Raw genomic sequence first — 25,484 nt, 5'->3', positions numbered from 1 at the left:
GTAAATTTATGAATTTCGAAAATAATTAGAGACGGGGCGAGAATTCTCACTCAAATCCCATGCCTATCTCAAAAAAATTTTGTTCCCGTCTATCCCTACAAAAAAAAATTTTACACAATCAAATTTTCATTCATAATGATTCTCACATTTCAAAAAATTTTGCCATCTCTAATATAAACATCAAGTAATAAATATTATTAATCCTTAAATTAATCGAAAATTTTGAATGAAATAAAAAACTGTTATTTACAACGTATGATGACAACTTAACGCCTAAGTACACTTTATGTTATTTTTTTAATATTAATTTTTTTTCTTCTTTATATTTTGAGAAAAACCCAAATTAGCCCTTGACAATTACCTCGAAAGACAACGAGGCCCTCGACAAAAAAAAATCCCAACCCAGCCCCTGACAAAAAAAAAAACCAACCCGACCCCTGACAATTACTTCGAAAGGACAACGAGGCCCCTGTGCCAAAAAGAAATTAATATTATTTTTTTGGCACAGGGACTAATCAGTCTCAAAAAAAAATTATCAGGGGCCGGATTAGATTTTTTTTTTCTTGAGGGCCTCGTTGTCCTTTCGAGATAATTATCAGGGGTCGAATGGGTATTCACTCTTATATTTTCTTTGATCTGTTTTAAATAAAAAGAGAGCAAAACCAACAAAAGCATTCTTACAAGCTCATATAAACCAACTATACAAGAATATTAATAGAAACAAATAAAAACAAAAAGGTTCACGTATATTTGTCTTTATTTTTATATGAAGTTGATAGTTAAAAATTGTTAGATAATAATTTAATCAAATTGCTAGACAATAATTTAGTCAAATTTGTTAAATTATCTAACTAATGGTTCTTAAATATCAATTTCATATGATGACAAGAACTTCTATCTAAATAGAAACTACACACTATATATCTTTTTCTCTTATCATCTTTTCTTATCTTCATAAAACCTCCGCTAATAAATATTTTAGAGTGCTGGGAATTTAAATCTTGTTTTGTGTATACAATTATTTATTGATCACTGATAAATTAGTAAGAGAAGTGTTAGGGATCCAACAAATTTTGTGATTTGTAACTATCAATTAGCGATCATTAATATTTTTAATAGTGTGAGATTATATCGAATGGTGTGAGATTACTCACTTTTCTTTTGCTAGTTAAGTGCTGGCCAAATTTTAATGAAAATACTGATTTCCTAAATTTTCTCAATTAGTAATAGACCAGCCTAATTAGAGAATAACCTAAGAAGAAAAAAAAAAAGTGACGTTTGGACAATTGGTTCCCCATGACTCCATGAGGTGTGACAAAACAATTTTGTGGCGATTTTAATGCAGAATAACCCCTTGCTACACCAAATACTATGGCAGTTGTGTTTTTTGGTTATTTCTAATCATCGCCATTGGGTAGACTGGAAAATGTCACTTGAACAGAGATTGTATCAAGAAATGAGGAGGAGAGTCATAAATTCGAATGTAAGATCTTAATTTACATTGGATCTAACATTGAAATAATTAAATTATAATGTGAAGTTCTTTAAGTAAAATGATGCATTTTATTAAGTTGATTTATTATCGAAAAATTCGACGGTAATATTTCGCACCGATTATACGACTTTTATGTTTTATTTTAGTGTCAAATCTAAGCATTAGAATGTACAATTCAATGGTAATTATTAGTGAAAATGAACATGGCCCCAACCCCCAATAATGATTCCAACAATAATGCACACGTTTCTTGTAGTATGAGATTTTAGACTTCGAATCCAGGTTTTGGAAAAATTAATAGAGAATAATTGAATTTTAATCCACATTTCATGGAAATGATTGCAATAAAAATATTTGTTTTTGAAGGTTTGGAGATATAGAATGGAGTGGCCATGTTGTCTCCATTCTTTGGATTTGACTGATTCTATATTAGCTAATTTATCCATCCCCAAAATTTGAACAAGAAGCTAAGAGGTACTTGTTGCTATGTGGTGCCTAAATTGTTGCCATCAAGCTTCTACGAATCGGGGCAATGGTGGTTTTAGTGAGGATGAATAATGCCATAGAAAAAGCTATTTTAGGTACTACTAAAAGTTATTGAAGAGTTTCAAGCGTAATTTTGAGAAAAACACGTGTATAAGTATCAAGCGTAAAAGAGAAAAACACACACTCATGTATAAGTATCACTAGTATATTATTTTGGAGTTTAATGGTGTCATAAATGGAGTTAAATTTTATTTTGGTATCTGATATTGACAAGTTACACTGATTATTTTTAATTTTTTAATTGCTATAATTTAGTTTCTTAAATTCAAAAAGTGCATTAATGGAGTCTTTCGTGTATTTTTTGTCATCAAAATTCAACGCTGTTAGTGATGCGACTCAAATCTTGTCACACTAGACATTAAAATGATGTCGTACGCATTTTGACGTTAAAAAAGATATTAAACAAAATTATTTGAGGGTTTGAACAATCTTGTCATCATAACTAAGTTCTTTATCATAACTCTCAAATAACATCGTTTAATGCTTTTTATAGCGCCAAAATGCGTATGATGACTTCGTTTTAATATGTCTAGTATGACAAAGTTTATTTAAGTCACGTCACTAAAAACGTCAAGTTTCAATGACAAAGAATACATGAGAGATTATATTAGTATTTTTTTTTAAATTTAGAGATCAAATTATAGTAAATGAAAAATCAAAGACTAAATTAATGTAATTCGACAATAGGACTAAAATGGGGCTTAACTTTATATAATGCGGTATCCGAAAGCTAATAAGAAAATCAATTTTAACGACAAATGAAATCTTTTTAATTTGCAATTCACTAAGGTCCAATTTGGATAAACAATTTAATTAAGTTTTTTTTGAAAAAATCAGGGGCGGAGCTAGATGAAAGATTAGAGGGGGCCAAAAATATTTATATAATAAAATAAGACTAAAATAAAATTTTGAGGGGGACTAAACTGTAATTTACATGTAAAAAATTAAAATTAGGAGGGTCATTGCCCCCTTTGTTACAATGTAGCTCCGCCTTTGAAAAAAATAGTTTAAACAATAAATGACTATATTAAAAGTAATTTATACATAAGTTATTTTGTATCTGAGATTTTAGTTCTAAAAGTGCTTATTTTATAGAAATATAATAAAAAGTAGTAGTAGTATAAGAGAAGTATTTTGTTTTAACTTTTCTATAAACTCTTAAATAGCTTTTTAAAAAACTATAATTTAATTGTAGAAATTGCACTATACATTAATACTATTACTTTTCATAATTTAAAAACTCACAAAAATTACTCTTCAAACTTCTCAAACAGACCCTAAACAGGTAGTACCATTACTTTCGCGCGTTATATTGGCCATGTTGCATTATTTTTAAATATATAATAATAATATAAAAATGTAACGTGAGCATATGATTAATATGAAAGTCAACTTCAAGAAATCAACCCTTTAATTTTCAATCCTATAAGTATAAGCTCATTTATTCTCGCGACCCAGTTGCATTATTTTTAAAGCTTTAATTAAGTTGGAGTAGGCTACTATAAATTGGAGTTCAGCATATGCAACTTTTAGTAGGATCCAAACATGGTACAATACAAGCTAATAATAATTACTTTTATGGTTATTTTGCTGCTCTGTGCGCCTTCTTATCTCGCTGGTACGTACCCCTCTCTCTCTCTCTTAAACAACTCAGTTATTTAAAAAAAAAAAAAAACTATTTTAAAGTAGATCCTTATTCTCTCTCTCAACTTATTTAAAAGTAGTTATAACCATACAAATTTATAACTTTAGCCATAAAGTTATGAATCTTTTTATTCTGAATTAATATTTTTATTCATATTTCAGACGGTAGAACTGTATCTATAAAAAACATCTTTAAAAAAAAAACGTTTTAAACGTCTTTATTTGAGTGACGACTCTCAAAGTGAGATCTCTCACTATTGAATGTTTTCTCTCTCATGTTTTTTCTTAGTCTCACTTATGAAATAATCTTTACCTTCTAAAGTAAAATTCAAAATTAGAGAATTCAAATCCATAGATTAGAGTATATGTTTTATATATATATATATGGCGTATGTATGTGTAATTTTGTTATTGATAAGTATCTTATTAGATATTAATAAAAAACAAAAAGTAAGAAATCAAAAGAAACTTTGATAAAATAAAAAATATTTAATTATTATTTAATTTTTTTATTTTACTAAATTTATAATTAAATTTTTATATTTTAAAATTATTAATTGAATCTTAATATTAATTTTAAATTTATAATCATATATTATTTCTATTCCAAAAAATGTGTTAAGCATATTTGCTAATTACTAATATGTAAAATAGATAAAAATATTTTTATAATGTTTATCGTTAATAAAATTTAATTATAAATTTGAAATTAGTAGAAAAATTTAAAAAAATTATATAAAATAAATGAATAATTTAACCTATAAAAAACAATTTTTAAAATATATTAAAATTTTAACTAGTATATATTTTACTTTATTAGCTAAACTTAATAGATAACTCCATATGTAAAATAGTAAACTACTACTGGGGACTAATAATAACTTGACGGTGGTTGTAAATTATTGTAGCAGCAGCGGCATCATCATCTTCTGGGAATGATTTTAATAATGGACTAATAACGTCATTGGGAAGAAAACTGCTTCAAGATTATTGCATTGATTTTTGTGTATTGGATTGGAATTGCGAGCAGTCCCCTTGTGGAAGGGTTTGTGATTATAGTCATGGCTTTGGTCCTAGTTTTGGCATTTGTGTATACGTACAGTAATTGTCATGGTTCTTAAAAAATGGTGCTTAATTTTTATCTATCACTACTATTTCTTAAATAAAGAATGATGTATGTACTTACTATTTGTATGAATATAAAAGTTGTAATTTATGCCTGCTTATTACCTTGTGTAATAATATAAGATGATGATGTCAGGTACTTTGTTCTTTTAATCAATATAATATATTAAATTAAAATATTAGAATCATTATAAATTATGTGTTTATATATGACACAATAAATACCAAAAATAATTATAATTTAATGGTTAAAGATGTAAAAAGTATAACTTAAAAGGTATTAAATTTAATTTTGTTTTTTTTTTTTTTTTTATCAAAGATAGGAAAATTTAAATTTACAACCTCTTAAATAGATATAGAAAAAATATATTATTTAAGCTATAATTGATTCGTATTAGATTCAATTTTGTTGTTGAGTCTGTTTTATAAATATATATTAATTAATTGGTTTAAGGTGCCTAATTAATTGCATGGTGAATCATTTTTTAATAAACTTTCACAGGCTTGTAAGTTGTAATAGCTACAATTACGAATGGTACGGATCTTTGTTTTATGTTATAGCTAGTTTCATTTTGGGGGAGAAAACATACTCTACAATAAATTATCAAAAGGAATAAGATAACAATTAAATTTTAAAAAATTTTGATGTTAGATAAAATCCTTAAAAAAATATAACATTAGTTGGTACATTTTCAACAATAATAAATAGTGGACATATTATATATTTTTTAAATTTATTATTTAAAATTTATTAATTACAATATTCTTATATACTATTAACTACAACAACGTGTCTGTTTATAGAAAATTATTAAAAAAATAATAATTTTTAAATTTTTTTATCTATTTTATTAGAATTCATAATAAATAAAAAATAATTAATAAAAATTATGTAAGATATATTTTTAAAATATGTGAAAAGTTATTTTGAAGAGTTACATCTCTTCATAGAGTTGTAACTTATTCAAAAGTTATGCCTGTTGAAAGATTATAATTATTTAAAAAGTTGTATCTGTTGAATACGTAGTTGCATGTTATATGTACTCCATACCTATAAATTTTCCTCATTTCATTATTGCTGGACATCTATCTCAACACTTTCTTTATGCGCAAAAGAAAGAATAGAGAATATTATTCTGTAAATTATCATTTAGTGTAAGGCTTGACTGTGTATGTGCATAAACAAGTCAAGTGTTCTTCATTGTATCCTGCATGAAATTCGTCAGTAACTTATTTTACACACCATTGTACATTGGTGGGAGCGAGCTAAGCCTAAAGGAAAGTGTGTGTAACACACGCCTTGAAGAATTGCGCTATTTGATTCACTATTTCCTCCTCTACTACTTCTCCCGTAACTCACAATCTTTAGGCTTAAATATTTCACCAATAAAACAAAATGGCCACTGCATCAATTAAGGAGAAGACCTCGGATTTCGTCAAATTAGAAAGATTTGATGGTGAATATTTCATACGATGGCAAAAGAAGATGCAAAGTGGCCTATGTTCTTACTATACCAAGACCTCCAGAAGTAGAAGGGGAGGCCATTGCAGAAATCCGAGCCAGGCAAAAATGGGACAACGATGACTATATATGCACCAGGCACATACTCAATGGCATGATTGATGCATTGTTTGATGTCTACCAAAATGTTTGGAGCGCAAAAGAACTATGGGACAAATTAGATGCAAAATATATGGCCAAGAACGCAACTATTAAGAAATTTTTGTCACTTGCTTTAATAATTATAAGATAGTTGATGGTAGATCTGTCATGGAACAACTGCATGAAATTGAGCGTATTTTAAGCAACATAACATGCACATGGATGATACCATTATTGTATCTTCAATTATTGACAAACTCCCTCCATCATGAAAAGAATTCAAAAGAACTATGAAACATAAAAAAGATGATATTTCTTTTGAGCAATTAAGCAATCACCTTCGTCTTGAAGAAGAGTATCGTACGATACTAAAGAGCAAAATATTCATGCTAATCTTCACGTAATGGAAGATGGAAAATCCAACAAGTCCAACAAGAAAAGATACCAAGATTTTAATAAATCTCAAGGTAACAATGGTGATATCAGAAAGAATAAAAAGAAAGGAAATTATTTTCATTGTGGAAAACAAGGACTTTTTAAGAAAGAATGTCGTTTCTTAAAAAAGAAGAAAGAGAAAAATGATACCACAATAAAAGATAATCTTATTGTTGTTATTTATGAGATCAACATGATTGAAGATATTGGATCATGGTGGATAGACTCTGGTGCAACTCGACATGTTTGCAAGAATAGAGATTTTTTCAAGACATTTAAAGAAGAGAATGAGACTATTCTGTATGAGAAATGCATCAACTGTTTAAGTAATGGGCAAAGGGACTGTAGAACTTGAATTCACTTTCGCAAGAGTACTTACTCTTACTGATGTATATTATATACCCGAAGTTAGAAAAAATTTAGTTTCTGTACCTTTACTTAATAAGTATGGGTTTAAATTTGTATTTGAAGGAGACAAATTTATTCTGTCTAAGGGTGGAGTGTTTGTGGGTAAAGGATATCTATGTGAGAATATGTTTAAATTAAATGTTGTAAATACTATTAATAATAATAATGTTTCTAAATTATAGATTGAAAACTAGGGAAAAAACTGGACTCTCTCATGAACGCAAACCTCTGAATTAGAAAAGAGATCACCAGAAGAGGAGGATCTGGTGGCAAGGAGTACTAAAAAGATCAAGATGCACGAGGATATGTGAAAAATCAATGCAGAAGTCACCATGGAAGAATCTCCAAATTAGAATGCGGAAGCAAATATGCCACCACCCATACAGCAGGAGGAAGCCCTAGAAGACAGCCCACTAGAGGCAGCGACCCGCAAGGTTTCATACCATGACATGGTAGTTGATAATGGTTTTGACAAGCTCAATCCCAAAGAAACTGCAGATATGGTCGCTGAGGAATACGTGCAGGAGAAGGAGTCCTTTGATGCTAGTTCAGAGACAGAAACTCCTTTCAATCCAAAGCCGAACATAGAAGTGTCGCTAGAAGAATATGAGGATTGGTGTCGTCCATGGAAGAGATCTTTGATTGTCAAACCCCTGGAAAAGAACCTTAATCTCCAGGCTATGGAGAGGTGGGTAAGCAAAAGATGGGCAAAGAAAGATGTAGTCAGAGTTATGGATTTGGAAGAAAATTTCTTCCTTGTCAGATTCTTTAACCAAGAAGATTACTCCAACGCTTTGTTTAAAGGGCCATGGATGATTATAGATCACTACCTCTTGATCCAGAGATGGAGACTGCTATTTGTACCACAGGAAGTAAATATCCAAAAGGTTGTTGTTTGGATTCAGATCCCTAATCTTTCGGCGGAACTCTATAACAAATATTTTCTCTGGAAAGTTGGGAAAGCTTTGGGTACCATGCTCAAAGTTGATGAACTCACCTCTATCCATTCTAGAGGCAAGTTTGCACGGATATGTATGGAAATTGATTTGAATAAAAAATTAATTCCATATATTTCAGCTCTTGGTAAAGACTTCAAGCTTGAATACGAAGGTCTCCACCAGATTTGCTTTAAGTGTGGACGGTATGGGCATAAGGTAGAAAATTGTCATGAAATTTTTGAAGATCTAATCGAAAAAGTGGTAGCTGTTGTCATGGAGGTTGATCGGAGCAACCAGGAATGTGGTGGTGGTAACCCAAACAGAAATAGAAAGGAGCCGTTGGAGCAGGAACACAGTTTCGGGGAAGAATCTTCAAAGGAGGGAAATCAGGAGATTGATGGGAGTAATCAAGATCCTAAAGAAAAAAAAAGGCAATAATCTTTCCCCAAAGAGGAAAGTCCTTTTGGTCCTCGGATGCTAGTAAAAAGAAATCAAAGAAGATACAAGTCGAAGATGGAAGATTCTAATATGAAAAAAAAAAGGAAAGATTTCAGTCAAGCAGATTTCATGCTTTAGAAGGGATTAATTCAGAGGATTACGTAGAGGAAAATCAAAGCAATTATTATGGGAAACAAGAATACTACGTCAATAACAATAAAGAGACTAAAGAGGAAAAGGAAAAATCCAACAGCACTCAGATTCTATACCCAAAAATTTGGGCCATAAAAAAATCAGCAAAAATCTAAGGCTTCCTCCTCTCATGCAAAAGGAAGGCCCACTGAAATCAGTAAGAAGAAACAGCCCATTCAAAGTCAGCCCAAGCAATCAAACCAAATAGACCTTGTGAATGCTAGTTCACAGGTCACTGATCCTTCGACAAGCAATGCAAGGAGAGTTCAAAATGAGAAAAACAAAAATGACCACAGCGATTACTGGCGAAGCTTCAGCAGACTGAATAAAGAGATTGCCAAAAAATATCAATATGGCGAGTACAGCAATGTAGCTTACATTAATGATAGCGTCACTAACTCTCTTATTTCCTCTATCATGGGAGGGGGAGCTAAGGATCCAGAGGAAGTTACAACAGCAAATAAACCCCCTGGCCCTGGAGAGGGTGATCCTTTTACAGATATGGAGGAAATGGAGCTGTCAAGACGAAAAGTAGATATGGAGCCTTCTCTATCAAGTCCAAAGCCTATGGAGGCTTGAGTCTTCTTGTTATCAGGATGAGTTCTACCTCTTTTCTATTTAGTTTTTATGAATAACTTAATCTGGAATTGTAGATGAGCCGCTGCTAAAGTGTTCCCTTCCATTATTAAAGATCTTGCTTTCAGATATAGAGCTAACTTGTGCATTCTTTTGGAAACTCATGTGTCAGATCCAAAAGCAGAAAATATTATCAAGAAGTTGGGATTTGATTCGTGGTGCATAAGTGAGGCGAGTGGCTTTGCGGGAGGTATATGGTGCCTCTGGAAAAAGTCTCATTGGGAGATTGAACCTATGCATATTCACAATCAATTCATACACATGAAGGTTTGCTACCAGCAAGTTAGTACCTGGTGGCTCACTGCTGTCTATGGCAGCCCACAACCAGCAAATAGAAGGACTTTATGGGAATCCCTGAAAAGATTAGCTCCTCATATATCAGGACCATGGTGCTTAGGGGGGCTTTAACTCCATATTATCGTTAAACGATACAGGAGGAAGTACAAATCTCTTTCAAGATAGCAACAGATTTTATTCTTGTATCCTTAATTATGGTGTTAGCGATTTGGGTTTTAACGGGCCACCCTTTACTTGGCAGCGGGAAAACATAAAACGCAGACTAGATAGATTTATTTGCAATGTAGATTTTGTTAATGTTTTTTCTAATGCATGTGTTAAACATCTTTCGAGACTGAAATCAGATCATCTCCCCCTTCTTTTGTACTTTAATTAGAACAATAATTATGGAGGAACGAAGCCTTTTAGGTTCTTAGCCCCTTGGATTCTCCATGACAATTATAAGGAGCTAGTAGACAATAGTTGGGATAAAAAAGGAGACATTATCCTCAACATAGCTTCTTTTACGGAAAAAGCAAAGGTTTGGAATAAAGAAGTCTTTAGTCATATCATCCTAAAGAGGAATCGTATACTTTTCTGTATGGATGGCATTAATAAGAAGTTATCTTTTGGTCACAACCCCTTCCTAGATAAACTTCAGAAAGATATTTGGAAGGAATATGAAGACATTTCCATCCAATAAGAAAGCTATTGGCAACAAATGTCGAGGTGTAATACTATTCAGTTTGGGGACAAAAACACTAAATATTTCCATCAAAAAGCGAATGGTCGCAGAAGAAGGAATCGAGTGACATCCCTTATGAACAGCCACGGTTCTTGGATTGAGGATCCTGTTACACTTAAGAATATGGGAGTATGTTTTTTTAAAAATTTGTATTCTTCTGATCAGACCTGTGTTTCTTTTCCTTTGACAGATTTCTTTCCTAGGCTTATGGAGGAAGATATCAAGGAACTAGAAAAGGACATCTTTGAGGAGGAAATCAAGAAAGCTATTTTCAATATGGGAGGGTGGAAATCCCCAAGGAGAGATAGAATTCCAGCTAAATTCTTCCAATTCTCTTGGGACACTATTAAAGACTCTTTGGTTACTTGGGTTCGGTCTATTTTTCAGGAACCTAGGAATATCGTGAATGTTAACCAGACTCTCATCTCTATTATTCCTAAAGTTTTTGCTCCTGAGAATTTTACTCAGTTTAGGCCTATTAGTCTCTGCAATGTTGTCTATAAGATTATTTCTAAGATTGTTGTAGAAATGCTAAAATCTCATATGTCTTTTCTTATTGCTAATACTCAAGCTAGTTTTGTTTCGGGAAGGGTTAGTGCAGATAATATTTTGATAGCTCAAGAAGTGATTCATTCTATGAGGACAAAGAATTGCGAAAAAGGCCTTATGACAATCAAGAATGACTTGGAGAAGGCATATGATAGGCTCAATTGGATTTCATCTTACATACCATCAAGGAGATACAGTTACCAGAGAGCTTGATCAGTATCATTGAGTATTGCATAACTGCGCCAACTATGAATCTTATTTGGAACGGGTCTCCATTAGAAGAGTTTCATCCCTCCAGAGGCATTAGACAGGGAGATCTCCTCTCACCTTACCTTTTTGTTCTTTGCGTTGAGAGACTTTCCCACCTTATTAACTCTCTAGTTAACGATAGAAAGTGGAAACCTATTATGCTATCTAGGAATGGGCCTAAACTCTCTTATCTTTGCTTTGCAGATGATTTAGTCTTATTTTCATAAGCTAGTAATGATCAAGTAGATGTCATAAGAGAAACACTTAAGGTTCTCTGTGATAGCTCTGGCTAAAGGGTTAATTTTCAAAAAATATTGTGTTTTTCTCTCAAAGAACGTAAATCACACCATCAAGCAGGAGCTCAGTCAACATTTGGGCATCAACCTAACTTGCAACTTAGAAAAGTACCTTGGTGTTTCCCTCATTCATAAGAAGTGTAACAAGCAACATTTTCAATTCATCATCGACAAAATGAAGGCTAAGCTTTCTAGCTGGAATATAAAGACGCTCTCTTTTGCAGGAAGGTGCACCCTCATCCAATCAGTCTTGACATCTATCCCTAACTACGTGATGTAAACCATGAAGATTCCGAAGGAAGTTTGCAATCAAATAGACAAGATTTGTAGAGATTTTCTTTGGGGTGAAACTGAAGCGAACAAAAAGATCCATTTAAGAAAGTGGAATACTATTTACAAGCCGAAGAATATGGGAGGACTTGGTATTCGAAAGGCGGAAGATACAAATGCTTTATTCCTCATGAAATTAGCCTGGAGCCTTATTCAGGATAGTCAATCCCTATGGGTCAGAGTTATGAAAGGAAAATATGGTTGTGAAAATCAGCCGATTCCTAAGGTCCTTTCTAAAGCTAGTAGTTTGAATACTTGGAGAGGTATTACAAAGATTTGGAACTAATTCAGCACTAATGTCATTTGGAGAATTGGAAATGGGGAAAAGATATCCTTATGGAACGATCATTGGGTGCCAGACATAGGCTCACTAAGAAATTTTGCTATAAGTCCCATTGACGGGGATAGTAATGATGAGAAGGTGGCCGCTTATGCGAGAGTAAAGGGAGACTGGGATTAGATCAAACTAAATCAAATCCTTCTGGAGGAGATTTTAGAGTTAATCCAGATTATAAAAGCTCCTCATTCTGATTTAGAGGAAGACAATTAGTTGGTTACCAGAACCTAAGGGAGATTTCTCTATTAAATCTGCCTATGAAGACTATTTTTCAAATAATAAGAACATAGACAAAAATTTTAGAGATGTTTGGAAGCTCAATATTCCACAATTTCTTAAAATTTTTTCATGGCTAGCAATGCATGAGGCTTTACTCACAAATTCCAGGAGGAAAAGGATAGGAATTATCAGCAACGAGTGTTGCCCCAGGTGCCCTGGCCAAGAGAAGACCCTGCTCTATGTTCTCCGGGATTGTCGCTATATCTGTGAAATTTGGATGAGCAACGTTGATAGTAGTCAACAAGGCAAGTTCTTCAACCAAAACTTTTAGGATTAGTTCAAGCACAATCTTTGCTTGACTGTTCGAAGAAAGGATGGGAATGCTTGGCCTACCTTATTTGTTACTGCCTGCAATGCAGCTTTGAGAAACAGAAATGATTTAATTTTTAACAATTCAGACATTTACAGCTTAGAACTTCTAAAATAGTCCAGAACTTAGCCAAACACTATTTTGAAGTTCTTCAAAAAACTGATAAAAGCAGAAAAGCCCTTACCTCGACCAAGATTATCGACATTGGTTGGTCTCCTTGGTATAAGCTAAATACTGATGGCTCGGTCAACACAGATTCTGAAAGCGGTGCTTGTGGAGGACTTTTAAGGGATGTAGATGGAAGACTCAAGGTAGGCTTTATGTTTAACATCGGTACGGTAACCATAACCATAGCTGAGCTTTGGGGAATTTATGTGGGATTAAAACTCACAATTGATTTGGGGCTAAGAAAACTTGTTATAGAGACAGATTTCCTGTGTGCCTTCAACCTTATTCACAGCGCTTCTACCTCCCGCCATTCAAGTACCTCCCTAGTGAAGGAGATCAAGCGCCTTCTAGCGAAACCTGAAATTTTTTAGATGAACCACATATTCCGAGAAGCAAATTTTGCAGCTGATGACCTTGCAAAGCACGCGCACCTCTCTCCCCGTGGATTGAGTTGCTTTGAAGATGCCCCTCCCTTCCTCTTTTGTTCCCTGGACGCTGACTGTAGAGGGATAAAGTTTCCAAGATATTCTAGTTAGTTTTTTTCTTTTGGGCCCTTGGCCCCGTGCCTTATAAAAAAAAATGTTTCTATTTATAGTGCTGAGTCCTTTGATTTATGGCATAATCGTTTAGGACATGTTAATTTTCATAAATTAAAAATTCAACTGTATGCATAACTTGTATGTTAACCAAAATAACAAGACTTCCTTTTCAAAGAGTACAAAGAAATTCTAAATTATTAGAATTAGTACATTCTGATGTATGTGATTTGCATGGTTGGCCTACTATAGGTGGAAAGAAATATTTTGTAATTTTTATTGATGATTTTAGTAGATATTGCTATATATATTTGATACATTCTAAATATGAAGTCTTGGGTAAATTTAGGATTTTTAAAACCGAAGTTGAATTACAGCATTAAACCTTTATTAAATGCTTAAGTTCTGACTGTGGAGGAGAATATTATAATCCTAGTTATTTTGAGTCCACTGGTATTATTCATCAAACCACTGCACCATATTCTCCACAATAGAATGGTATTGTTGAAAGAAAAAATAGGATGCTGGAAGAAATGGTTAATGCTTTGCTATTTTATTCTAGTCTAGCAAAAGGTTATTGGGGTGAGGCTATGTTAACTGTCTGTTATATTTTAAATAGAATTTCCAATAAAAAGAATAAAATAACCCCATATGAACTTTGGAAGAATAAAAAGCCTAATCTAAAATATCTTAAATTTTGGGGTTGTAGAGCAATAGTAAAGGTTCCTAAACCTAAGAGAAAGAAATTAGGAGAAAGAGGTATAGAATGTATCTTCTTAGGATATGCTGAGAATAGTAAAGTTTATAGGTTTGTAATTATTGAATCTAATGAATCATATTCTACTAATACAATTATTGAATCAAGAGATGCAATTTTTCTAGAGGATAGATTTAATTCAGCTCCATGACCTAAAAATAAAATTCACTTAGAAATAGAAGAAAATGTAGAAAATAAGCCCGTTGAAAAAATTGAAGTTAAAAAAAGTAAAAGAATCAGAAAAGCAAAAACTTATGGACCAGATTTTTTTATATTCCTTGTGATAGGGACAGGAGAATCAATAGATAGCATTATACCTATATGCCTTCATATGGAAGGTGATCCTGAGACGACCTATGAAGAGGCTATAAGGCCTCGAGATTTAGATTTTTGGAAAGAAGCAATACAAGATGAAATGGATTCAATAATGAAAAATAACACTTGAAAATTAGTAGATCTTTCTCGTGGGTCAAAAGCCATTGGTTCTAAATGGATTTTCAAAAAGAAAATGAAAGTAGATGAAACTGTTGATAAGTTCAAAGCACAGTAAATTGCTAAAGGATTTGCACAAAAAGAAGGAATTGATTACTTTGATACATATGCACCCGTAGCAAGAATTGCTACAATTAGAGTGCTTATAGCACTTGCTTCATTTTTTAATTTTGTCATTCACCAAATGAATGTTAAAATAACTTTCTTAAATGGTGAATTAGACAAAGAGGTGTATATGAAACAACTAGAAGGATCTATAGTTACTGGTCAAGAAAATAAAGTGTGCAAATTAATTAAGTCTTTATATGGACTGAAACAAGTCCCTAAGCAATGGCATAAAAAATTTGATGAAACTATTTGTGCTAAGGGATAGGGCCGTCAAAATGGGCTTTGCATCTAAAATTAAGCTCGTTTAAATTTCATGCTAAATGGGTTGAGCCCGATTAACCCAAAAATATGATGGGTTAACCGGACTAGCCCACGGGCTAAACGGGTGGTCCGTTTATTTTTTTTTACATTTTTTTCAAAAAAAGCAGTACTTTTAGCCAATATTTCTCCCAATTCGACCCCATCAATTAAAAAAATATTATTTTTAAAGGTTTTTGACTTAAAAGTGGTATTTTTGTCAAAATATTTTTCAAAAAATAAAATTAAATGATAAACGGACTGGTCCGTTTAACCCATCGGACTGACCATAAACGGTCTGGGCTAAAAAATTCTGGCCTGCAAATAAAACGGGTTTAAACGGGCCAGCCCATTTAACCCATTGGCTTAATGGGTCGGGTCTAAATGGGTCGGACTAGCTCGTTTGACAGCCCTACTAATGGATATAAAATAAATGAATCTGATAAATGTGTGTATAGTAAAATTAAAAATGGTAAAGGTGTTATGATTTGTTTATATGTTGATGATATGCTTATTTTTTGTACTGATTTAGAAAAAGTAGAAAAAACTAAACATTTTTTGTCTAGTAATTTTGATATAAAAAATATGGGAGTTGCAGATATAATTTTAGGAATTAAAATTATAAGAGATGGTTATAATTTAGGATTATCTCAATCTCATTATATAGAAAACATATTAAAAAGGTTTGATGAGTTTGAAGGATATTTGGTAAGTACTTCTTTTGATCCAAGTATTAAATTAGTACCCAATACAGGTCGTCTGTTTCACAAATTGAGTATGCAAAAATAATTGGATGCTTAATGTATGCTATCACCTGTACTAGACCAGATATAGTATATGATGTAGGTCACTTAAGTCGGTATACAAGCAATCCAAGTAAAGACCATTGGCATGCTGTCCGAAAAATATTAAAATATTTGAAAGGAACAATAAACTATACTTTGTTGTATAGTAGTGAACCTTCTGTTTTAGAAGGATATACATATGCCAGTTGGATAAGTTATACAGATTCCAGTTGGATAAGTTATACAAAAAATCATACATTAACAAGTGGTTGGATCTTTACCCTTGGTGGGGTGCTGTTTTTTGGGGATCCAAGAAACAAACTTGCATAACGGACTCTACCATGGCTGCAGAATTTGTTGCTTTGGCAGCAGCAAGGAAGGAAGCTGAATGGCTTGGAGATTTATTACATGAAATTTTAATTGGCCAAAACCAATGGCACCAATCTCTATACATTCTATACAATGTGATAGCCAAGCAACATTATCAAAGGCTTATAGCCAAGTTTATAATGGAAAATCTAGACACATAAGAGTAAAACATAGCTATGTTAAAAAACTTATTGGCAATGGAGTTATATCTATAATTTTTATAAGATCAGAACAAAATCTTGCAGATCCTTTGACGAAAAGGACTGACAAGGAATTTGGTGTTTTAAACATCTGAAGGATTACTATGTGTTCATAACACGCAGCAGAAAGAAAAGAAAGTAATCCTTAAGATCTATTTTGTGCTTAAATTTTATTCTAATAATGTAATTTATAGTAGATCAGATCTAAATACCTGAGTACGCTAGTAAAAATCTTTTTCTCCTTCGATGGTACGAAGGCGCTATGCGTATCCACACCGAGACCAACCTTTGCTGTCAACTCCTTGACCAATGGACATCTGATCTAAATTGAGAAATCTCTTGCAACTCTTTGCATGCCATAAAATTCTTCTGCAAGAATTAGGCTCACATACATTTATGTGTGTAGAGGTAAAGGAATAAAACCCAACCCTTGTGTTTTATTCTCTTTTCCGTCATATTCCTCTACTCTTAGCATACATATATATATATAGTATGAGATTTGTTACTAATTTTAAATTTGAATCTCAATTCAAATTTAAATCATATCTTAAAATTCTAAATCTAAATCCTTCAAATTTATGAATCATATCATAACTCAATTTGAAACAGAATCAGTTAGGATCTCATCCAAATTTAGAAATAGAATAACTAATTATTCTCAAATCTCATTTAATATTCTCAATTATCATACTATTATTATATTCTTGGTGCTAGCAAAGAATATAATAATATTTTATTTGAATTAATATAATTATTTATTTGATCAAATCAAAATAATAATTAAATAATTCTATAGCAAAGATTAGAACACTCGTTAGTGTGTGACCCTATAGGTTCAATACTAAGCGGGTAGTAAATTAGTCGTACAAAATTTACTAATCAAGGTTGGCGTCTAGCAACACTCCTCAACGACCCGATAGTATGAAGTAATATATTTTTACTAAGAACCTTAGAAGAACAAAGTATAATTCCTTCTATCTTTCCAGCTCTTGGTTAACCCTTAGAGTATGGTTTAATTGTCAAATTCTAACTTGTACCATAATTATAATAAACTGTGAATGACTTAAGAAACTCATTTCTTCATTCATTCAATCCCCTTGGCCAAGGTTTTATTAATCTCAGTTATTATAATCATAGAGCTCAAACTCTTTACCGAGAGTTGACGGATTCCTTATTGACTATTCATTAATTCTACAAGTATTTAAATTATACCTAATATCCATTGAACTAGCACCCTAGGGTATTAGGTATCCAGAATCAAAATATAAAATACATTGTTAATTACTATGATAGTCGCAGGTCAAAAGAAACTCTATTACTATGTTCATCTTGAGAATATCCTATTGACAAATATACGGTAATTATAATCATTAGGATTTCTCAGAGTGAGTCAGTTCAATGGTCATATCTCTATATGCACCATCTATATATATAATTTAATAAATAAGATCTATTAATCTTCATCCAATGAAGACCATTATATATATATATATATATATATTGATCTTTCCGGATTATTAATGTTCTTTTTAATGATCCTATGATCAAGAACAATTTAGATTAAATTATAAAAGATTTATCTCTCAATATTATGATCACCATCACAATGATAAATCTCTAAATTTAATCAAGGACGTTATTATATTAACATTTTAATATAATAACAATAACAAATTATTTGACACGTGATTGATTGGATTGTGGTCATACTACTTATTCCCAACAACATCAAAAGAGATGGGACTAAAATCTGTATTTTAAATAATTATCAATGGTGAAAATCCAACTCACACTTGAGTAACATCAAGTTTTGAGTTCAATGCGGTAAAGTACATTATTAGAGTAACTGCAAGTACTCATAATTATTTCTTTTATCCCAAGTTAAAAAGTACTTGGAACCATAATGGTATAAAGGAACAGGATGAGCTTTATTCTTAATAGATCTATAGCAAGTATATTATTGCTGAAGTATTTAATTATGAGATACTTTTGATAGAGTCTACCTATACGAGTGTGAACTGAGGCCGGTTCTTGGAGTTAAGATTTTACTCTTAAAGCACTCACGAAAGGATGCAAGACACAAGACCATGTAGTATATTAAATGTGTCATATTTAATATAACATCTAAAAGATACCGAAATTTTATGTATTATCAATGCACGCTTGTTCATATGAGTTAAATGGTTCAAAGTTTGTCTACTATTTTAAATTCGGATGAGTGAATACCACTGGTTACTAGGTAAAGGTTCAAATCGCAAGATACCTTTACTGAAAGCATAAAACTTCTAGAATGATAGGATTGAAAAGGAATTTTGAAAATGGTGGGAGATTGTGAGATATATTTTCAAAATATGTAAAAAGTTTTTTTGAAGAGTTACATTTCTTCATAGAGTTGTGACTTATTCAAAAGTTACGCCTGTTGAAAGGTTGTAACTATTTAAAAAGTTGTGTCTGTTGAGTACGTAGTTGCATATTGCATGTACTCCATACTTATAAATTTTCCTCATTTCATTATTGCTGGATATTCATCTCAACACTTTCTTTATGTGCAAAAGAAAGAATAGAGAATATTATTCTATAAATGATCATTTAGTGTAAGGTTTAACTGTGTGGGTGCATAAATAAATCAAGTATTCTTCATTAGTTCATTGTATCTTGCAAAATCTTCGCCAATAACCCATTTTGCATATCATTATACGTTGGTGGAAGCGAATGAAGCCTAAAAGAAAGAGTATGTAACACACACTTTGAAGAATTGCACTATTTGATTCACTATTTCCTCCTCTACTACTTCTCCAATAACTCACAAATTATTATATGGTAAAAACTTAAAAGATATATAACAAATGTTTTATTGTTGATAATGTGACAGTAACAAAATACGTCATTATAAATAATAATACACATAAATAATTTTATTTTATTTTATATTATCTATATATAAAAGGATATAATATATCTACTATTTATTATTTTAGAATATTTAATTGGTATTTTTTTGAGAAATTAATCAATTTAAAGTCAAAATTCTTAAAGACTAAATTGTGACTTTATTATTATTAAAAAGTTTTAATTCATTCAGGATTAGCTAATATAAATGTGCATGAAACGCAAAACTAAAAAGATCACCCACATAGCCACATGCCACATCAAAAGGGATTAGACTAAAAGCAATATATACACAAAAAGTCTAAGTAATCAACGATTCTAATTAAATTTAGTCATTATTTAACCAATAAGTATTATTCTTTTTCAGATATTTTAAGTGTACATAATGAAGTTTTACTTTTGTTGCTCATTCTTTCTCAAATACGGATTATTTGTTGACACAAAATCTGAAAAAATACTGACCCTAGCACTGCTGATCATCCAAACCAAGTCCACTTTGCATTCTAGCTAGTACGAAGATAGTTCGGTGATTACTCCAAGTCTCCAACGCTAATGAGCACATTATTTTTTGTAATGAGATTTCAGACTTGGATCTAGATTTTCGAAAAATTAATAAAGAATATTTGAATCTTAGTCCATAATTCATGGAAATGATTGCACTAAAAATATTTGTTTTTATTGGTTGGGGAGATATATATAAAGGGAAGGAATATTATTTTGCTGATGATGTTGTTGAAGCTAGTGTTGCATCATTATTATTTGTTAGTGTAACAATTATATTGATATATAAAATTCAAATGAATATGAATTCAGTCAAGTTAGTAAGTAACTTTGTAAACTAACACTACTAGAAAACTAGTTATTACAAATGGATATTTCTGACGGATTTTAAACCACAGAAATACAGAGAAAATTTTAGAGGAATTTTTTGTCGAAAAACAAAAAAAATGGATTTGCATAAATTACAGACAGAAAAGAGAATCCGTCAATAATTTCGTTGGAAAAATTATTTTTTTTCCGTGGAAAATGGTTACAGACGGAAAATCCGTCTGTAATTAAATAGACAAAATGCTGCATTTTATTAAATTATTACAGATGGAAAATCCGTCTGTAATTTAAATTTTCCGTCGAAAAATATTAGATTAACCCTAGCTCAGATCTTACCCTCTCGATCCATTCACACTCCACACAAGTTTAGTAGGAGCTTCTCCCTCTCTCCATCCACGCTCTCTCCATCGCTCCGTCCACGCTCTCCCCATCGCAGGAGCTTCGCCGCTCTCTCCATCGCTTACGAGCTCTATTTTCCTACTTCTGTTTGAGCTTTGTTTTAGTCCCCTCCATTTAGATCTGCGCTTCCGAATTTCAGATCGCGTTCCGGTAACCTCTATTTCTCTTTTTTTTTTCTGTATTCTCTCTTTGAGTTTTTCATTCACTTGCCCTCACTGCACATTCTTCTCGTCTCACGATCTGATCTCATGGCTCCTAACACTGTTACGGACTTTGTTTTCTTGTCAGATTCAATTTGAGGCAATAATCACTTCCGTCATTTCAAAGATCGAACGCAGACATGGTAATCCTTTTGTTTCCTCACAATCCCGCACTTCGATATTTATTTTAGGCTTCTCTATCAGCTACAATTTTGATATGTGCATGTAATTTGAATCTGTGATACATTTACATGGGCTTTGTGTTGTGTAATTGTACACACTTGCCTTATAATTGAGATCTATTCATGGTGAGGTTTGTATTTGAATATTCTTCAAGATTATTGTTGGATCTTCTGATTTAGCTTATGATACCCGGTGTTATTTCCCTTTCTCCTCAAATTTAGCTATGACAGGTTGCTGTAAATTCTATTTCGTACAAAATTGGTGATGAATTAGATTATATGCAAGTTACTTGCCCATTGAGCGTAGCCAAAATTGTGAGGTTGGGGCAGTGCTCTTTGCAAAATGATGCATTTAACTGGGTTGGAGAATACTTTAGTCTTTCTTTCTATTTGCTTGAATTATCTTATACAACTTTGAATTTATGTTCTGAATTTTTTTCACCTATATAGGTTGTACTTGCTGCATCCATTGTGGGCAAATCTCGTAAAGGTGAGTTTTCAGATCACGGCTACATCTTGAATTGATGCTCAGTTAGGTGGTGCCTAAATCAATATGGATTAGAAATTGCTGTTGCACTGACAAGGGCTTCTTTCTTTTGGATGCAGTTCTGGTTTTTAGGCAGTTTGTTGATAATGTTGCGCAGATATGTGTATGATGCGTGAGCATCTTTCTTATCTTTTTCTAGTGTATTTGTACTTAAATTGTTGAGTTTAATCAAGAATTAATTATCTTTTAGCTACTACGGATGCTACTTTGAGTCTTGTGCAATTCTGTTTATTTTAGGTAGCATTCAGCTGGATTTGATGGAGTTTCTGCAGCACAAGAATTAAAGGAGAAAACCAGCGAGGAGCGACGCGTGCGCGTACTTGACGCGTGCGCGTGATTTGGAGCTTTCCATGGCGACGCGTGCGCGTGGCTGACACGTACGCGTGATATGAAGATTTGCACAGCGACGCGTGCGCGTACTTGACGCGTACGCGTGACATGCGCCACGTGCAGAAAATGTTGGGGGCAATTTCTGGGCTGTTTTTGACCCAGTTTTCAATCCATGAAACACAGATTAGAGGCTGCAGAGTGAAGGAATCAAGTGGTCCCCATCCATCAATTAAAGACTTGCTGATTGCCATAATTAATTCTGATTAAAATTTTATGTTAAGATAGGAAAATATATTATTTAAATTTTAAAAATTAGGATTTAAATTCATTAGGATTAGATATAAAAGGAATTCCATTAGTTATCTTTTCAGGCCGCATTTTTTACAGTTTATCTGGATCCTTATTTTCTCTCTGAACCATGAGCAACTAAACCTCCACTGTTAAGGTTAGGAGCTCTGTCTATTGTATGGATTGATACTATTATTTTTCTATTTTAATTCATATTTTGATTTATATTTCAATAATTGTTTTCGTTCTTTATTTTATGAATTTGGGTGGAACGGAAGTATGATCCATGTTCTAATTAAGTTCTTGTATAACTTGAAAAAGCTCTTTACTTGAACAACAGCTTGAAAACATATTATCCTGAATTTTTAATTGTTTATATTTAACGAGATACGTGACATATAATCCCCTTATTTTTGGATAATTAGGATTCTTGTGGCATATAAACTGGAATTTGATCATCACCCTCTAATTGGAATTAATTGACAAGGAATTGGTAGTTGATAGGAGACTAGGAAGGTCTAAGGAATTAGGGTCTAGTCACATATAGTTTGCCATGAATTGAATCTAGCATGATTAAAATAGTTAATAAGAAAAGTCAATCGGAGAAATAGATAACTCTGAAGCCTTAATTGTTTTCTCTTATATTTTATTTTCAACTTAATTACTTGCATGCCTGCCTTATGATATTTTGAAGTCACTTTTAAGACCTTTTGAACATCTCAAAACCATTTTCTGCTTGCCTAACTAAGTAAATCATTTAACCATTATTGCTTAGTCCATCAATCCTCGTGGGATCGACCCTCACTCACCTGAGGTATTACTTGGTACGACCCGGTGCACTTGTCGATTAGTTTGTGGTTGTAAATTCTGCACTAGTGTACTAGAGGTATATTGTATTCACATTCTAGTTGTAATTGCTTTGCCTAGTTCAATTTCTGTATCCTTATTTATCTTAAATGTTCACTCCTTTATTAATTATTTAGTAGTTCTCTGAAGACAGCTTACCTCTCCAAATTTATGTGAAGACAGAAAGTTATGAGAAGACAGCTTACCTCTCCAAATTTTCTGGATATGAATTGTAGCATTTCTCAAGGTGATAAACTCTTTTCTTGTTAAATGTGTACGGATTTGTCTCTGTATGAGTCTTGCTGCTTTGGCTAAGACTTCAGCTCTTCATGCATCTAATTCGGCCATCTGTCAAGCTCTCCCCATCTGATCAAAAGTGACATTACATGGAGAGGTAAAATGAAATAGAGCTTATAACTTATAAGTTACTAGCAATTTTTTTGGGATAATTGTGCCTTTTTCTTGAATCTCACATGTTAGGGAATGTATATACTTACTTGATAGCCTTTTAATCCCATCTTATCACATATGGCAATAGTTGCCTTTTTCTCATCCGACCTGCACAGAAGAAAGACTCACTTATCATGAGATTTTATATGTAAAGACTTAACAATATAGATTTGTTTGAGTTAAGACTTAACAATGAGAACAATAGGCTTATGCTTTTATTTTATGTTTTGTTGGAACTATGTTTGAATAAATGATATTTTTGTATTTTCATGTAAACAGGCAATATCATTCTCTGATTTCTTCTTGGCTGATATTTTCACTTCCATGGCAAAAGTCTGATTTTATGCAGGTTTTTTCTGATCTAGAGCGTTCTGTATGTAGGATGGTACATCGGCAGGTTTGGTTCTGATTGGTTGATGTTAATGCCTTTTACTATTTAGAGTTAACTTTTTGTGATTTTATGTAACTTATGGGACTCCTATTTTGATTATGCAGAATGTTGTCAAGTTTATGCGTATAATTTATATATATATACACAAATATATAGCACTGAAGTCATGGAACAAGTTTCCTTGATTTTGTTCAAAATATTCTCGAGAAAAAAAACCAGCACTGTGGACTCTATATAATATTGATATTTGTAATTTGTCTACAGATTTAAGCATTCTTACCATTCTCCTTTTTCATAGAGCTTGTTCATTAACAGTTAAAATTTTTAGTTTCTAGACTTGTATCTTTTGTTCTTGGCTCTCAAGATGCTTGATTGACTTCTCTAATTAGGGGATCCATTTTCCAAAACCCTTGTAGGTTGCCACAATTGCTTAATTGGAAGCTGATTCTGTGTGTGGCAGTCACTCTGTTGCGATCCCTTTAGTGCTTGTCTTGCCTTATCTTTTCCGTCTAAACCAATGTCTCCGTCAATACAAAGATACTAGGGAGAAAACTTGTCTTTTGAATGGTAAGAGCTATTTATTGCCTTAAATCGTGCTGTCTTTTTGTTTCCTATTTAGAACTTTTTTTAGTTATCAATTGTTGGTCTGAATTTTACAGGTTTAGGAAATTGATGTAATACATTATTCTTCTATCTTGGGCTTGTAATATGTTAAGAATATTGGTTTTAATGTTGGAGTCTTTTATATTGCTTTAGTTAATCATATTCTTTTGTTTGTAATTTAATTGCTGGTTTTCTACGTTCTTTCTTTTATTGATTGAATTCTTTAATCATTAATAATCAACCCATCATGCTTACAACTCATATTTTGTCTTTTGGTTATGGTTTCAGCTTTAAAATATTCAACCGTAGTGCCAGTTATCTTTTGTCTTTTGGTTATGGTTTGCCTAATATTTGTTTACCATGCATCTCTAAAACATAGATAAAGACTGGGAAATCTTTAGGAAAATATGAGATAAACTTCTTGCATTTTAATTAAGTCTCTGTAATCTCTCAAAGATAGAATGAAAAACAGAACACAAATGAAAAGAAAAAAGAAAGATAGACACCTCAAAGATAAAGGAAGTACATGAAAATTGTGAACAAATTGCAGTACCCTTTTATGCCTTCATTTATTTTCTGATCAATGGATTATTTATCTGCATAACCTCCAAATCTCTGATGTCTTCTTCCAGATAGAGAAGTTATATGAAAACAAAGTGGGTGAAAATGATTCATTTGTTGATTGATGATACATTTTGTGCATGTGTTGAATAAGAGAAAAAAAATTGTGGGTCTCTCTAATTATAGTTTTGTATTAGAAAATTGTAAACAACATTTTTCCATGATTTCAATGTTTCTATTTAGTTCAGATTAGGAATTATGAATTTGGTTTATTTAGCAGGTGGAGTGGGACTGATTCAACACAATAGATCACAATATTATTTATTTATTTGTATATTACTGCACATGAATACTAAAGTAATTAATGCCACTCATTGCTGTTCCCACTAGTTCATGACCCATTCTTCCACTAATTCTCACACATACA

At 32.2% G+C, this 25,484-nt stretch overlaps 1 long non-coding RNA gene across 2 annotated transcripts; it reads left to right on the top strand.

Annotated features, from left to right (window-relative positions):
* Positions 1 to 3,521: 3,521 nt before the first annotated feature.
* LOC112754108 (uncharacterized) lies at positions 3,522 to 4,911 on the top strand. Of its 2 annotated transcripts, none has more exons than XR_003178391.3 (2): positions 3,522 to 3,659; positions 4,597 to 4,911. It is a non-coding gene; the product is annotated as an uncharacterized lncRNA (long non-coding RNA). The 2 variants fall into 2 exon arrangements; XR_011873696.1 differs by having other exon boundaries at positions 3,530 to 3,659; positions 4,594 to 4,911.
* The last annotated feature ends 20,573 nt before the right edge of the window (positions 4,912 to 25,484 follow it).

Source organism: Arachis hypogaea, chromosome 16 (genome assembly GCF_003086295.3).
Source record: "Arachis hypogaea cultivar Tifrunner chromosome 16, arahy.Tifrunner.gnm2.J5K5, whole genome shotgun sequence".
NCBI lineage: Eukaryota > Viridiplantae > Streptophyta > Magnoliopsida > Fabales > Fabaceae > Arachis > Arachis hypogaea.
This window is presented reverse-complemented; position numbering and strand designations above follow the sequence as displayed.